The sequence below is a fragment of the Triticum aestivum genome, chromosome 3A (assembly GCF_018294505.1).
Source record: "Triticum aestivum cultivar Chinese Spring chromosome 3A, IWGSC CS RefSeq v2.1, whole genome shotgun sequence".
NCBI classification, from domain to species: Eukaryota; Viridiplantae; Streptophyta; class Magnoliopsida; order Poales; family Poaceae; genus Triticum; species Triticum aestivum.
In genome coordinates, this window is record NC_057800.1 from 329997145 (window position 1) to 330012515 (window position 15371).

Below are 15371 nucleotides of genomic sequence, written 5' to 3' on the forward strand. Positions count from 1 at the left end.
CCGATTTTGAGGTGTCGAATATTGAACTAGCTTCTGCAACTATTTAGATGCGGCTCGTCGCTATCTTCAATTTGAGTACTCACGGAGCCAAAACTGATTTCGTATGAGGAAGATACACCTGTTTTACTGAACAGTGCGCAAAACAGATTCCAATCCGAATTCAGGTACGAGATTGATTCTAGATAGATCCAATTTTTTTTCTTCTCCCTTTTTTTTCTCACGCCTTTTTTTTCTTTTTCTTCTCCCTCTTTTTCTTTTTTTTTCTTTTCTTTTTTCTCTCTTTTTTTTTCTTTATCTTCTTTTTCTCCCTCTTTCCAAGACAAACTAGATAAGATGCAGATTCGATCAGGCGAAGATGTGAGTTGATGAGGACATGACTACCTTGGATATGACCAAAAATATTGCATATATGCATATTTGTCAGGTGATTTCTAGTGCAAACTATTCAATAATCTATTTATGTTATCCAGAACAAAAATACTTCACACACTTTTGTGTTTTGTCTAATTGCAGGTGTATGGGACATTTGTACAATCCACATATGAAGATAAGGAAGAAAGAGATGTTTATTTGCTGTCCAAAAAGTTCTCTCACGTCACTTTTGGCCCAAGAGAAGATAGAGTCCAAGTCTCTCACGTTCTGGATTCAGATTCGGACTGCACAGACATACCTGACTCAAAACGCACACAAGTTTTTCATACGGACTCCGAATTGGGTGATTCTTTTTTTCTTGGAAACTAGATTTCGTGCACTTTCCAACCCAATTGGAATCACCTTCAAATTCGTCCGGAGCGTTGAGTTGTGGACGAAACAATCTGATGCTGCAGCAGAATCCGAGTCAAACTACAAGTCCAAAGGTGTTACATCACCTCCACTTGGGCCCATTGGCCTTGTACGACCTAGATTTAGTTTTAGGCTGCCTTGGGACGTCCTCCCACCTCCTTGGCCGCCACCCCTTGCTCCTATATAAGTAGATCTATCTAGTAGCTTTTCCTTGGGATTTGTTTAGTTAAAAGTTAGCCAACGCAACTTCGTGTACTTCGTTTGTGTCCAACGACCAGACCAAGACCGCTTACGGATCCCCACCATTATCAATACCTCATATATATTTGCAATATTCAGATTGCTTTATCATATTCTTGCTCGTTCTTCGATTGCTTGCAGGAATAGACCTTCGTGGTCAGGCTGACCGTGCTTCCGGCATCGTCAGTAACCTCAGGAGAATGGTTTAGCGATTGCTAAGGCGCAACGTCGTCCACGTTTGTAGTCGGATCGTCAAAGTCGTCTCCACCAAATCGATAGTTATCATCTCATCGAAAGATCGGGACACCCTCGCCTCTATCAAGTGGTATCAGAGCCAGGTTGCTCGGTGAGATTTTACAGTTTTTCGTAGTTTAGATCGAGTCTGTTCTTCATACCTACAGTCCACGAAAAAGCCACAAAAAAAATTAGGGTTAGTTCATCATATCCGAACCAATCTGAGCCTTTGCATAATCTTTTTAGGGTTTTGCTTTTTTGAATTTGCGGTTGCATCGTCGTGTCTAGTTGCTGGTCTTAGAGTCTAGTCTTTTAGAGTTTCGAGTTCTGGTCATAAGTTGTCACGCCGCCGCCGCACCATCATCATCACCCCTGCCATCTACCACCACCGCTTATCCGCCACCGCTTCGAATCTGTATCCATATACCACCACAGTTGTCATATACCACCACCGCTGCCATCTACCACCATATATCCACCACGAATCCGAATTCTTGTCATATTAGGTTTGTTTTCGAGATCCATCTAGATTCCGATTCGTGTTTCCTTGCCGGAGTAGGTTTCGGGGAAAAAAAAAGAGTCGGGTAGCCACGCTCCGTTTAGGCCCAAAATTTTTCGAAAACACATTTTTCGAAAAAATTTCTGGCTATCCTATTTTTAGGTGTTTCTGAGTGTTTTGAGACAGGTGCCATTATAGGAAGTTTTTTTTTGACCCCTTTCCAGTTTTTGGGTCCGGGCAGTCAAAACAAAAATTGGTCAAAAAAATTTCGTGCCCATCCTGTCAGTTTGAGTTAAGAAGAGTTTTGAGACACTCGCCATTATAGTGATTTTTTCGCAAAAAAAAATAAAAAAAGCAGCGCAAAAAAAAAGAGCGCAAAAAAAAAGAGCGAAAAAAAATTCCAGAGTGTGCTTTGCCCTTGTTTACGTGCCGCGCTGTGATTTTGTTAGTGTTCTAGGCTCGCGTCTCTAGCACAGTCTAGCCTAGGACCAGCACAGTACCGTCGTTGAGCGTTTATTCAACATTGCATCTCTGAATTGATTATTGCTAATCTTTTGCTACCATATATAGCCAACCCAGCTCCACATATTTCTACACCGTGTATACGTACGCTCCCCTGGCAATCACTTTACTCAATATTCGGAGTTACTTGACACCGCTGGTTGCCGATCACCGCCTGCTGCATGGTAAGAACTTGTAAGACATTGATATTTGCTTTACTGTGAGCGTTTTACCACCACATCCTAGTAGTTATAGGAACATTATTTTTGGGTTTTGTTTCTTGTTCTACTAATCATGACAGGATCCAGAGTCAATTCATGGGCTTTGTCGATCGCGGGAGACGTGCCACCACCTTTGCAAATACCATAACCGTCACGAGAGGTGCACAAACATCCAAATGCACATGATCAGGTTAATGTATCTATACCACCATTTAATGGCCGTTTTAAACCTGCTTTATATATTGAATGGGAGTTCGACATAAAAAATATATTTGCTTCCCATAATTTCAATGAACATAAAAAGGTTAAGGTTGCGGTTGGTTCTTTCACTGGTTATGCTTTGGTTTGGTGGAGTGAATATTGTCGGTTACACCCTGATTATATACCTACTACTTGGGATGATTTGAAACTTGCCATGCGACATACTTTCGTCCCTGCTTATTATACTCGTGACATGATTAAGAAGTTGCAACACTTAAAACAAGGTAGTGAAACTGTAACAAAATATTATGATGATTTACAAACTACCTTGTTGCATTCCTCTTTAGAAGAAAGTGAAGATGATTTTATGGATAGATTTTGGGGAGGATTAAACCGTGATATTCAAGAGATACTAATTCATGAAGAGTGTTATCCTATGGACCATTTGTTTCATCTTGCTTGCAAAGCTGAACAGGAAATAAAATGACGTGTTGGCCACGAGGAGAACAAGCGCACGGTGCACATTCCAAGAGTTGATATGATTGCTCCTTCAACTACTAGGCATACTATGACAACCACATCCATTGTTGTCAGGACTACATCACCTCCACCATGTGACACATCGCCCCCGAGAGTGGCTACATCATCTGAGTTGATCATAAGAGGTAATGACAAAGGTACTGATCTTCCATCTCTACATGAGTATGATGAATGCCTTGTCAATTTGAATGCACCATCTGATGAGCTACCCACTACTTTGATCACACCACCTATTTTAGAGGACTACGTTGATAATTTGACTTTGCCATGTGATCAAACAACTGAAATACCAACAATTTTGAGTGCACCCATTGAATTAACTATTGATGCAAAAGAACCAATGTTTAATCATTTTGATATGACCTCTAATCTTTGTGATGATTCTGTGTTGAATGACTTATTGCATGTTTGCTTATTTAAGCATGTTGTAGCATGTAAATTTGATGCAAGTAAGGTTTATTCACCAATGTTGGGATGGTTTAATGATGAACATTGTCAATCTTTTGAAATGAATAAGAGCTTCACTTATATGTGCAAACTGAGTTGCAATATTTTCATGCCTTCTACTTCTTGTGCTAATTTTTTGGCTTTAGATTTTATGAACTATGCAAGTTACTCATCTATTCATGTGTCATATATGCAAAAATCAAGGGAAGTAAAAATGTATGACATATACATATACAACATGTACACCTTGTCTCTTTTGTTAGCCACATTTCAGATTAAGCAACGCCGAGGACGGCTTTATTTTCAAGAAGGGGAGGATGATGAGGACATGACTACCTTGGATATGACCAAAAATATTGCATATATGCATATTTGTCAGGTGATTTCTAGTGCAAACTATTCAATAATCTATTTATGTTATCCAGAACAAAAATACTTCACACACTTTTGTGTTTTGTCTAATTGCAGGTGTATGGGACATTTGTACAATCCACATATGAAGATAAGGAAGAAAGAGATGTTTATTTGCTGTCCAAAAAGTTCTCTCACGTCACTTTTGGCCCAAGAGAAGATAGAGTCCAAGTCTCTCACGTTCTGGATTCAGATTCGGACTGCACAGACATACCTGAATCAAAACGCACACAAGTTTTTCATACGGACTCCGAATTGGGTGATTCTTTTTTTGTTGGAAACTAGATTTCGTGCACTTTCCAACCCAATTGGAATCACCTTCAAATTCGTCCGGAGCGTTGAGTTGTGGATGAAACAATCTGATGCTGCAGCAGAATCCGAGTCAAACTACAAGTCCAAAGGTGTTACATCACCTCCACTTGGGCCCATTGGCCTTGTACGACCTAGATTTAGTTTTAGGCTGCCTTGGGACGTCCTCCCACCTCCTTGGCCTCCACCCCTTGCTCCTATATAAGTAGATCCATCTAGTAGCTTTTCCTTGGGATTTGTTTAGTTAAAAGTTAGCCAACGCAACTTCGTGTACTTCGTTTGTGTCCAACGACCAGACCAAGACCGCTTACGGATCCCCACCGTTATCAATACCTCATATATATTTGCAATATTCAGATTGCTTTATCATATTCTTGCTCGTTCTTCGATTGCTTGCAGGAATAGACCTTCGTGGTCAGGCTGACCGTGCTTCCGGCATCATCAGTAACCTCAGGAGATTGGTTTAGCGATTGCTAAGGCGCAACGTCGTGCACGTTTGTAGTCGGATCGTCAAAGTCGTCTCCACCAAATCGATAGTTATCATCTCATCGAAAGATCGGGACACCCTCGCCTCTATCACATGATCAGGTTAATGTATCTATACCACCATTTAATGGCCGTTTTAAACCTGCTTTATATATTGAATGGGAGTTCGACATAAAAAATATATTTGCTTCCCATAATTTCAATGAACATAAAAAGGTTAAGGTTGCGGTTGGTTCTTTCACTGGTTATGCTTTGGTTTGGTGGAGTGAATATTGTCAGTTACACCCTGATTATATACCTACTACTTGGGATGATTTGAAACTTGCCATGCGACATACTTTCGTCCCTGCTTATTATACTCGTGACATGATTAAGAAGTTGCAACACTTAAAACAAGGTAGTGAAACTGTAACAAAATATTATGATGATTTACAAACTACCTTGTTGCATTCCTCTTTAGAAGAAAGTGAAGATGATTTTATGGATAGATTTTGGGGAGGATTAAACCGTGATATTCAAGAGATACTAATTCATGAAGAGTGTTATCCTATGGACCATTTGTTTCATCTTGCTTGCAAAGCTGAACAGGAAATAAAACGACGTGTTGGCCACGAGGAGAACAAGCGCACGGTGCACGTTCCAAGAGTTGATATGATTGTTCCTTCAACTACTAGGCATACTATGACAACCACATCCGTTGTTGTCAGGACTACATCACCTCCACCATGTGACACATCGCCCCCGAGAGTGGCTACATCATCTGAGTTGATCATAAGAGGTAATGACAAAGGTACTGATCTTCCATCTCTACATGAGAATGATGAATGCCTTGTCAATTTGAATGCACCATCTGATGAGCTACCCACTACTTTGATCACACCACCTATTTTAGAGGACTACGTTGATAATTTGACTTTGCCATGTGATCAAACAACTGAAATACCAACAATTTTGAGTGCACCCATTGAATTAACTATTGATGCAAAAGAACCAATGTTTAATCATTTTAATATGACATCTAATCTTGGTGATGATTCTGTGTTGAATGACTTATTGCATGTTTGCTTATTTAAGCATGTTGTAGCATGTAAATTTGATGCAAGTAAGGTTTATTTACCAATGTTGGGATGGTTTAATGATGAACATTGTCAATCTTTTGAAATGAATAAGAGCTTCACTTATATGTGCAAACTGAGTTGCAATATTTTCATGCTTTCTACTTCTTGTGCTAATTTTTTGGCTTTAGATTTTATGAACTATGCAAGTTACTCATCTATTCATGTGTCATATATGCAAAAATCAAGGGAAGTAAAAATGGATGACATATACATATACAACATGTACACCTTGTCTCTTTTGTTAGCCACATTTCAGATTAAGCAACGCCGAGGACGGCTTTATTTTCAAGAAGGGGAGGCTGATGAGGACATGACTACCTTGGATATGACCAAAAATATTGCATATATGCATATTTGTCAGGTGATTTCTAGTGCAAACTATTCAATAATCTATTTATGTTATCCAGAACAAAAATATTTCACACACTTTTGTGTTTTGTCTAATTGCAGGTGTATGGGACATTTGTACAATCCACATATGAAGATAAGGAAGAAAGAGATGTTTATTTGCTGTCCACAAAGTTCTCTCACGTCACTTTTGGCCCAAGAGAAGATAGAGTCCAAGTCTCTCACGTTCTGGATTCAGATTCGGACTGCACAGACATACCTGACTCAAAACGCACACAAGTTTTTCATACGGACTCCGAATTGGGTGATTCTTTTTTTCTTGGAAACTAGATTTCGTGCACTTTCCAACCCAATTGGAATCACCTTCAAATTCGTCCGGAGCGTTGAGTTGTGGACGAAACAATCTGATGCTGCAGCAGAATCCAAGTCAAACTACAAGTCCAAAGGTGTTACATCACCTCCACTTGGGCCCATTGGCCTTGTACGACCTAGATTTAGTTTTAGGCTGCCTTGGGACGTCCTCCCACCTCCTTGGCCGCCACCCCTTGCTCCTATATAAGTAGATCTATCTAGTAGCTTTTCCTTGGGATTTGTTTAGTTAAAAGTTAGCCAACGCAACTTCGTGTACTTCGTTTGTGTCCAACGACCAGACCAAGACCGCTTACGGATCCCCACCATTATCAATACCTCATATATATTTGCAATATTCAGATTGCTTTATCATATTCTTGCTCGTTCTTCGATTGCTTGCAGGAATAGACCTTCGTGGTCTGGCTGACCGTGCTTCCGGCATCGTCAGTAACCTCAGGAGATTGGTTTAGCGATTGCTAAGGCGCAACGTCGTGCACGTTTGTAGTCGGATCGTCAAAGTCGTCTCTACCAAATCGATAGTTATCATCTCATCGAAAGATCGGGACACCCTCGCCTCTATCATGAGTGACCTCAACTATGATTATGACAATAAATAGTGCGTAGCACATGGTGGAAATTGGTGGATGGGATGGTGGACAGCGGATGGGATAATGATGCAGCGGCTGCGTGACTAATGTGAACAGAACTCGAAACTCTAAAGGAACTAGACACTAAGACCAGCAACTCGACACGGCGATGCAACCGATAATTCAATAATGCAAACAATGAAAAGAAAATTGCAAAGGCTCAGTCTGGCTAGGACAAAGGATGAATAGATCTAACTTTTGTTTTGTGGCTTTTTCTTGGACAATAGGTTAGAAAATAAATCTAATCTAGGAAAAACTGGAAATTCTCACTGAGCAACCTGAAAACTGATACCACTTGATAGAGGCGGGGGTGTCCCGATCTTTCGATGAGATGATAACTATCGATTTGGTGGAGACGACTTTGACGATCCGACTACAAACGTGCACGACATTGCGCCTTAGCAATCGCTAAACCAATCTCCTGAGGATACTGACGATGCCGGAAGCACGGTCAGCCTGACCACGAAGGTCTATTCCTGCAAGCAATCGAAGAACGAGCAAGAATATGATCAAGCAATCTGAATATTGCAAATATATATGAGGTATTGATAATGGTGGGGATCCGAAAAGTGGTCTTGGTCTGGTCGTTGGACACAAACGAAGCACACGAAGTTGCAATGGCTAACTTTTAACTAAACAAATCCCCAGGAAAAGCTACTAGATGGATCTACTTATATAGGAGCAAGGGGTGGCGGCCAAGGAGGTGGGAGGACGTCCCAAGGCAGCCTAAAACTAAATCTAGGTCGTACAAGGACAATGGGCCCAAGTGGAGGTGATGTAACACCTTTGGACTTGTAGTTTGACTCGGATTCTGCTGCAGCATCAGATTGTTTCGTCCACAACTCAATGCTCCGGACGAATTTGAAGGTGATTCCAATTGGGTTGGAAAGTGCACGAAATCTAGTTTCCAACAAAAAAAAATCACCCAATTCGGAGTCCGTATGAAAAACTTGTGTGCGTTTTGAGTCAGGTGTGTCTGTGCAGTCCGAATCTGAATCCAGAACGTGAGAGACTTGGACTCTATCTTCTCTTGGGCCAAAAGTGACGTGAGAGAACTTTTTGGACAGCAAATAAACATCTCTTTCTTCCTTATCTTCATATGTGGATTGTACAAATGTCCCATACACCTGCAATTAGACAAAACACAAAAGTGTGTGAAGTATTTTTGTTCTGGATAACATAAATAGATTATTGAATAGTTTGCACTAGAAATCACCTGACAAATATGCATATATGCAATATTTTTGGTCATATCCAAGGTAGTCATGTCCTCATCAATCTAGCTCATCAATATCAGATTTGGTGGCAAATAAACATGCACTTTTCAATTTAATTTCAGAAGCAACACTAGATGGTTTATTATTAGGCTTCATTTGTTGCTCAAATTCTTTTGCCACAATCTGATTTTCACTCTTATTCTTCTCCTGTTGTGCTTTATTAGCTCTATTAATATCATCTTTCAAAATGGAATCAGGAGTCATAGGAAGCAAAGTAATATTTTTATCCTTATGAACAAGAGTATAGTGATTGTTTCTACCATGGTGTACAGAGTTTTTATCAAATTGCCATGGTCTACCAAGTAATAAGGAACATGCTTGCATAGGTACCACATCACAATCAACATAATCAGCATATGTAGAGATACTAAAATGCACATGAACAGTACGTGTTACCTTAACCATGCCGCTGTCGTTGAACCATTGGATGTGGTAAGGATGTGGATGTGGTCTTGTGGTGAGAGAAAGCTTCTCCACCATCTCCATGCTAGCCAAGTTGTTGCAGCTCCCTCCGTCTATGATGACGCGCACAGAACGTTCCTTCACAACTCCCTTGGTATGGAACAAATTGTGCCTCTGATTTTGCTCAGCTTGTGTGACCTGCACACTCAAAACACGTTGAGCAACTAAACATTCATACCTGTCAGCGTCTTCAGGAGCCATGTATTGCGTCTCATGATCAGAATCATCTCCACCATGTTCTTCACGTGTAATAAGAGCCAAAGTCTCCTCATCATAGTCACTAGCGGACTCATATCCACCATCTGCGGTAGCAATAATCACACGCGGAGATTTGCATTCCCTCGCATAATGACCTCCTCCCTTACAACGACGACAAATAATATCACTTGTGTGCCCTGTTGATGCCCTGGAAGAAGAAGAACTCTGTGCAGGCCCGGCAGGTGCGCTCTTGGCAGATAATGGTGGTTGTTCCTGTTTTCTTGTATCACGGCTGTAGGAGGCACCTGATTGAGGTGCTCGTGCAGTTGAAGTAGAAGATGCACGCGGTGTCCATGATGAAGGTCGGCCTGCAGAAAAGTTAGTTCGCGCCAATGCTTGTCGATCCTGCACTTCACGTTCAGCTTTACAAGCAAGATGGAATAAACGAGTGATATTAGTATACTCCTTATAGTCTAGAATGGTCTGAATCTCTCTATTTAATCCACCCAAAAAACGTGCAAGCATAGCTTCATTCTCCTCAACAATACCACATCTAATCATGCCAGTTTGTAATTCCTGATAATATTCTTCTACAGAATTTTTTCCTTGTCTTAAGCGCTATAATTTTTGAAGCAATTCACGTTGATAATATGGTGGAACCCAACGAGTACGCATAGCAGTTTTCAAAGCAGCCCAAGTAGTTGGAATAGGATATAGTCTACAATGTTCAGACCACCATACACATGCAAAACTAGTGAAAGCACAAACAGCAGCAGCAACTCGTCTCTCCTCAGGATATTGTAAACATGTAAATTGTTGTTCAGTTTCTAACTCCCAAGTAAGATATATATCAGGAACATATCTACCCTCAAATGGTGGAATATTCAATTTCAGTTTAGGAATATGGACATCATCTCGTACCTGAGGTGGTGGTGCAGGCCTACCATTACGAATATATACCTGAGGTCGACCTGCTGGTGGTGGTGCTGGTGGCTGCTCGTAGATCTGATTTTGATCAACCTCATCCTCATAATCGCCCGCATACTCATCATCCTCCTGGGTACCAGCAGGAGCAGTAGCAGGAGCCAAAGAAGCACCAACAACAGTAACAGCGGCACCAGAATTTTGTCCTAGCTCAATAGGAACACGCTGTGCTCGTCCATACTGATTCGGAAGGGGGCGTAGTTGTTGTTGTTGCAGAGGTGCGACAGGTGCAGCCGGTGGTGGAAGACGCGCAAGCAGTTCATTAAATCTGTTATCGAGCTTTGTTTCGAACGTCTTCTCAAGCCCAGTGATCTTCTCCACGGCCTCTTCAAAATTGTTCAGCACATCTTGTACCTGTTCAGTCATCATTTGCTGAAACTTATCATGAAGCTCCTTGTTCGATAAGTTCTCCCAGTCAATCTCGTCGGCTTGTGATCCTGGCATGGTTAGCAGCAATAGAAACACACAAGAATATGATCCTACAGACTACTAAGAAGTGGTGGTGGTGTATCACAAATCCGTCAAGCAAATCTCAAATTCTTACCAGTTCTTACCCAGCAGCAGGCGGTGATCGGCAACCGTTGTAGTCAAAAACTCTCAAAGCTTGGATAGAGCGATTACCAGGGAGAGTCAAACACACGACGTAGATGTATGTGGAGCTGGGAAGGCTTATAGTATGGTAGCAAAAAGGGTCAGCAATAATCAATTCAGAGATGCAAAGTTGAATAAACGCTCAACGACGGTACTGTGCTGGTCCTAGGCTAGACTGTGCTAGAGACGCGAGCCTAGAACACCAACAAAATCACGGCGCGGCACGTAAACAAGGGAAAAGCACACTCTGAAAAAAAAATTCGCTCTTTTTTTTTGCGCTGCTTTTTTTTTGCGAAAAATCACTATAATGTCGAGTGTCTCAAAACTCTTCCTAGGTCAAACTGACAGGATGGGCACGAATTTTTTTTTTCGACCAAATTTTTTTTTTCGACTGCCCGGACCCAAAAATTGGAAACGGGTCAAAAAAAACTTCCTATAATGGCGCCTGTCTCAAAACACTCAGAAACACCTATAAATAGGATAGCCAGAATTTTTTTTGAAAAATGCGTTTTCAAAAAATTTTGGGCCTAAACGGAGCGTGGCTACCCGACTTTTTTTTTTCCGAAACCTACTCCGGCAAGGAAACACGAATCGGAAACTAGATGGATCTCGAGAACAAACCTAATAAGCAAGGAACTCGGATTGGTGGTGGATATATGGTGGTGGTATATGGCAGCGGTGGTGGTAGCGGTGGTAGTATATGGATATGGATCGGTGGTGGTATACGGACACGGATTGGTGGTAGTATATGGATACGGATTCAGAGCGGTGGTGGTAGATGGCAGGGGTGATGATGATGGTGCGGCGGCGGCGTGACAACTTATGACCAGAACTCGAAACTCTAAAAGACTAGACTCTAAGACCAGCAACTAGACCGACGATGCAACCGCAAATTCAACAAAGCAAAACCCTAAAAAGATTATGCAAAGGCTCAGATTGGTTCGGATATGATGAACTAACCCTAATTTTTTTGTGGCTTTTTCGTGGACTGTAGGTATGAAGAACAGACTCGATCTAAACTACGAAAACTGTAAAATCTCACCGAGCAACCTGGAAATCTGATACCACTTGATAGAGGCAAAGGTGTCCCGTCTTTCGATGAGATGATGGATATCGCTTTGGTGGAAGTCGACTTTGACGATCCGACTACGAACGTGCGAGGACGTCGTGCCTTAGCATTCGCTAAACCAACTCCGAGAGGTTATTGACCACGCCGGAGCACGATCAACCTGACCACGAGGGTCTGTTTCCTGCGAGCAAACGAAGAAGAAGCGAGAAACTAAGATTGCAATCTGGATATTACGAATATAAGATGAAAGCTTTATTGCTCAAGGTGGGGTTCTGTGACGCCTTTGTCTGGTCATTGAACACAAACGAAGTACGCGAAGTTGCAGCTATGGCGAACTTTTAATCTAAACAAAACCCAAAGTCTAAACGATGCCCTAAGGGCTGTATATATGGAGGAAGAGGGGGGCAATTTCGTGGCCCTTGGTGGAGGGGTCCGAAATCAACCCTATCTCTTGTTTCCCCACACATACGGACTCTAAAAATAGCCTATACTTATGTATTTCGAAATTACATGGGCCTGGCCCAATAATAAGGTGACGCAGCACCTAAAATAGCCTCGGGACGAAATTTATGAAGTGGCATCTTGTATATTTCGTCCAAGGCTTCATGCACCCATTATGGTGGCTTCAAAGTCCTGAAATCATCACTTGTAACTCCGTTCTTGTTCCCCTTGCGCATGCCATCATCTCCATGCTTGTTCTTGCTCCAATGTTCATCCTTCTCCAAGCTAGGCCCTTCATTTGTAAGCAAAACAAATGTATCCAATTTAGGCAGCATCATATTCTCATGAACATTAGAATCATTACCAAGAAACGAAAGTACCTGGTAATTTAGTTGGCGTGCACGAGCTCTAGTAATTGGTCCAGTATGTATAGCAGCAGGGGCTGTGGGTGTAACAATTGTATTGATGTCCTCATCAGGGATTCGCGTATATAACCTTTGTCGAGAAGCTCTTGTACTTGACGCATAATCTCCTTAGTCTCCTCTGGATTGGTACGGTATGGTGCACGGTTTGGCAGTGAAGCACCGGGAATTAAGTCAATCTGATGCTCAATCCCTCGAATAGGCGGTAATCCCGGTGGCACGTCTTGTGGAAAAACGTCAGCGAACTCCTGCAAAATGTTAGTGACAGCAGGAGGCAAAGAGGAAGGCACGTCCTCGAATGAAAATAATGCCTCTTTGCACACAAAAGCATAGCAAACAGATTTGCTGAAATCTAGCTCATCAATATCAGATTTGGTGGCAAATAAACATGCACTTTTCAATTTAATTTCAGAAGCAACACTAGATGGTTTATTATTAGGCTTCATTTGTTGCTCAAATTCTTTTGCCACAATCTGATTTTCACTCTTATTCTTCTCCTGTTGTGCTTTATTAGCTCTATTAATATCATCTTTCAAAATGGAATCAGGAGTCATAGGAAGCAAAGTAATATTTTTATCCTTATGAACAAGAGTATAGTGATTGTTTCTACCATGGTGTACAGAATTTTTTTCAAATTGCCATGGTCTACCAAGTAATAAGGAACATGCTTGCATAGGTACCTGATGAGGACATCAATACAATTGTTACACCCACAGCCCCTGCTGCTATACATACTGGACCAATTACTAGAGCTCGTGCACGCCAACTAAATTACCAGGTACTTTCGTTTCTTGGTAATGATTCTAATGTTCATGAGAATATGATGCTGCCTAAATTGGATACATTTGTTTTGCTTACAAATGAAGGGCCTAGCTTGGAGAAGGATGAACATTGCAGCAAGAACAAGCATGGAGATGATGGCATGCGCAAGGGGAACAAGAACGGAGTTACAAGTGATGATTTCAGGACTTTGAAGCCACCATAATGGGTGCATGAAGCCTTGGACGAAATATACAAGATGCCACTTCATAAATTTCGTCCCGAGGCTATTTTAGGTGCTGCGTCACCTTATTATTGGGCCAGGCCCATGTAATTTCGAAATACATAAGTATAGGCTATTTTTAGAGTCCGTATGTGTGGGGAAACAAGAGATAGGGTTGATGTCGGACCCCTCCACCAAGGGCCACGAAATTCCCCCCTCTTCCTCCATATATACAGCCCTTAGGGCATCGTTTAGACTTTGGGTTTTGTTTAGATTAAAAGTTCGCCATAGCTGCAACTTCGCGTACTTCGTTTGTGTTCAACGACCAGACAAAGGCGTCACAGAACCCCACCTTGATCAATAAAGCTTTCATCTTATATTCGCAATATCCAGATTGCAATCTTAGTTTCTTGCTTGTTCTTCGTTTGCTCGCAGGAAACAGACCCTCGTGGTCAGGTTGATCGTGCTCCGGCGTGGTCAATAACCTCTCGGAGTTGGTTTAGCGATTGCTAAGGCGCGACGTCCTCGCACGTTCGTAGTCGGATCGTCAAAGTCGACTTCCACCAAAGCGATATCCATCATCTCATCGAAAGATCGGGACCCTCGCCTCTATCAATTATCATTTATTTTCTCTAACACCTTAAAGGGACCATCAGCACGTGGCATTAACTTTGATTTGCGCAAATCAGGAAATCTATCCTTACGCAAATGTAACCAAACAAGATCTCCAGGTGCAAACACAACATGTTTTCTACCCTTATCTCCAGCAAGTTTATATTTAGCATTCATACGCTCAATGTTTTCCTTAGTTAACTCATGCATTTTTAAAATCAATTCAGCACGTTGTTTAGCATCAAAATTAACCTTCTCCGAAGATGGAAGAGGCAACAAATCAATAGGTGCACGAGGTAGGAAACCATACACAACTTCAAAAGGGCACATCTTAGTAGTAGAATGCAATGAACGATTATAAGCAAATTCAATATGAGGCAAGCATTCCTCCCACATTTTCTTATTATTCTTCAAAACAGCCCTAATCATAGTAGACAACGTTCTATTGACTACTTCAGTTTGTCCATCAGTTTGGGGGTGACAAGTAGTACTAAAAAGCAGTTTAGTCCCCAACTTAGCCCATAAACATCTCCAAAAGTGGCTAAGAAATTTAGTATCACGATCTGAAACAATAGTATTTGGCACACCATGCAAGCGAATAATTTCACGAAAGAACAAATCAGCAACATTAACAGCATCATCGCTTTTATGACATGGTATAAAGTGTGCCATTTTCGAGAATCTATCCACGACAACAAATATGCTATCCCTCCCCTTCTTTGTTCGAGGTAAACCTAAAACAAAGTGATAGAGGCAAAGGTGTCCCGTCTTTCGATGAGATGATGGATATCGCTTTGGTGGAAGTCGACTTTGACGATCCGACTACGAACGTGCGAGGACGTCGCGCCTTAGCAATCGCTAAACCAACTCCGAGAGGTTATTGACCACGCCGGAGCACGATCAACCTGACCACGAGGGTCTGTTTCCTGCGAGCAAACGAAGAACAAGCAAGAAACTAAGATTGCAATCTGGATATTGCGAATATAAGATGAAAGCT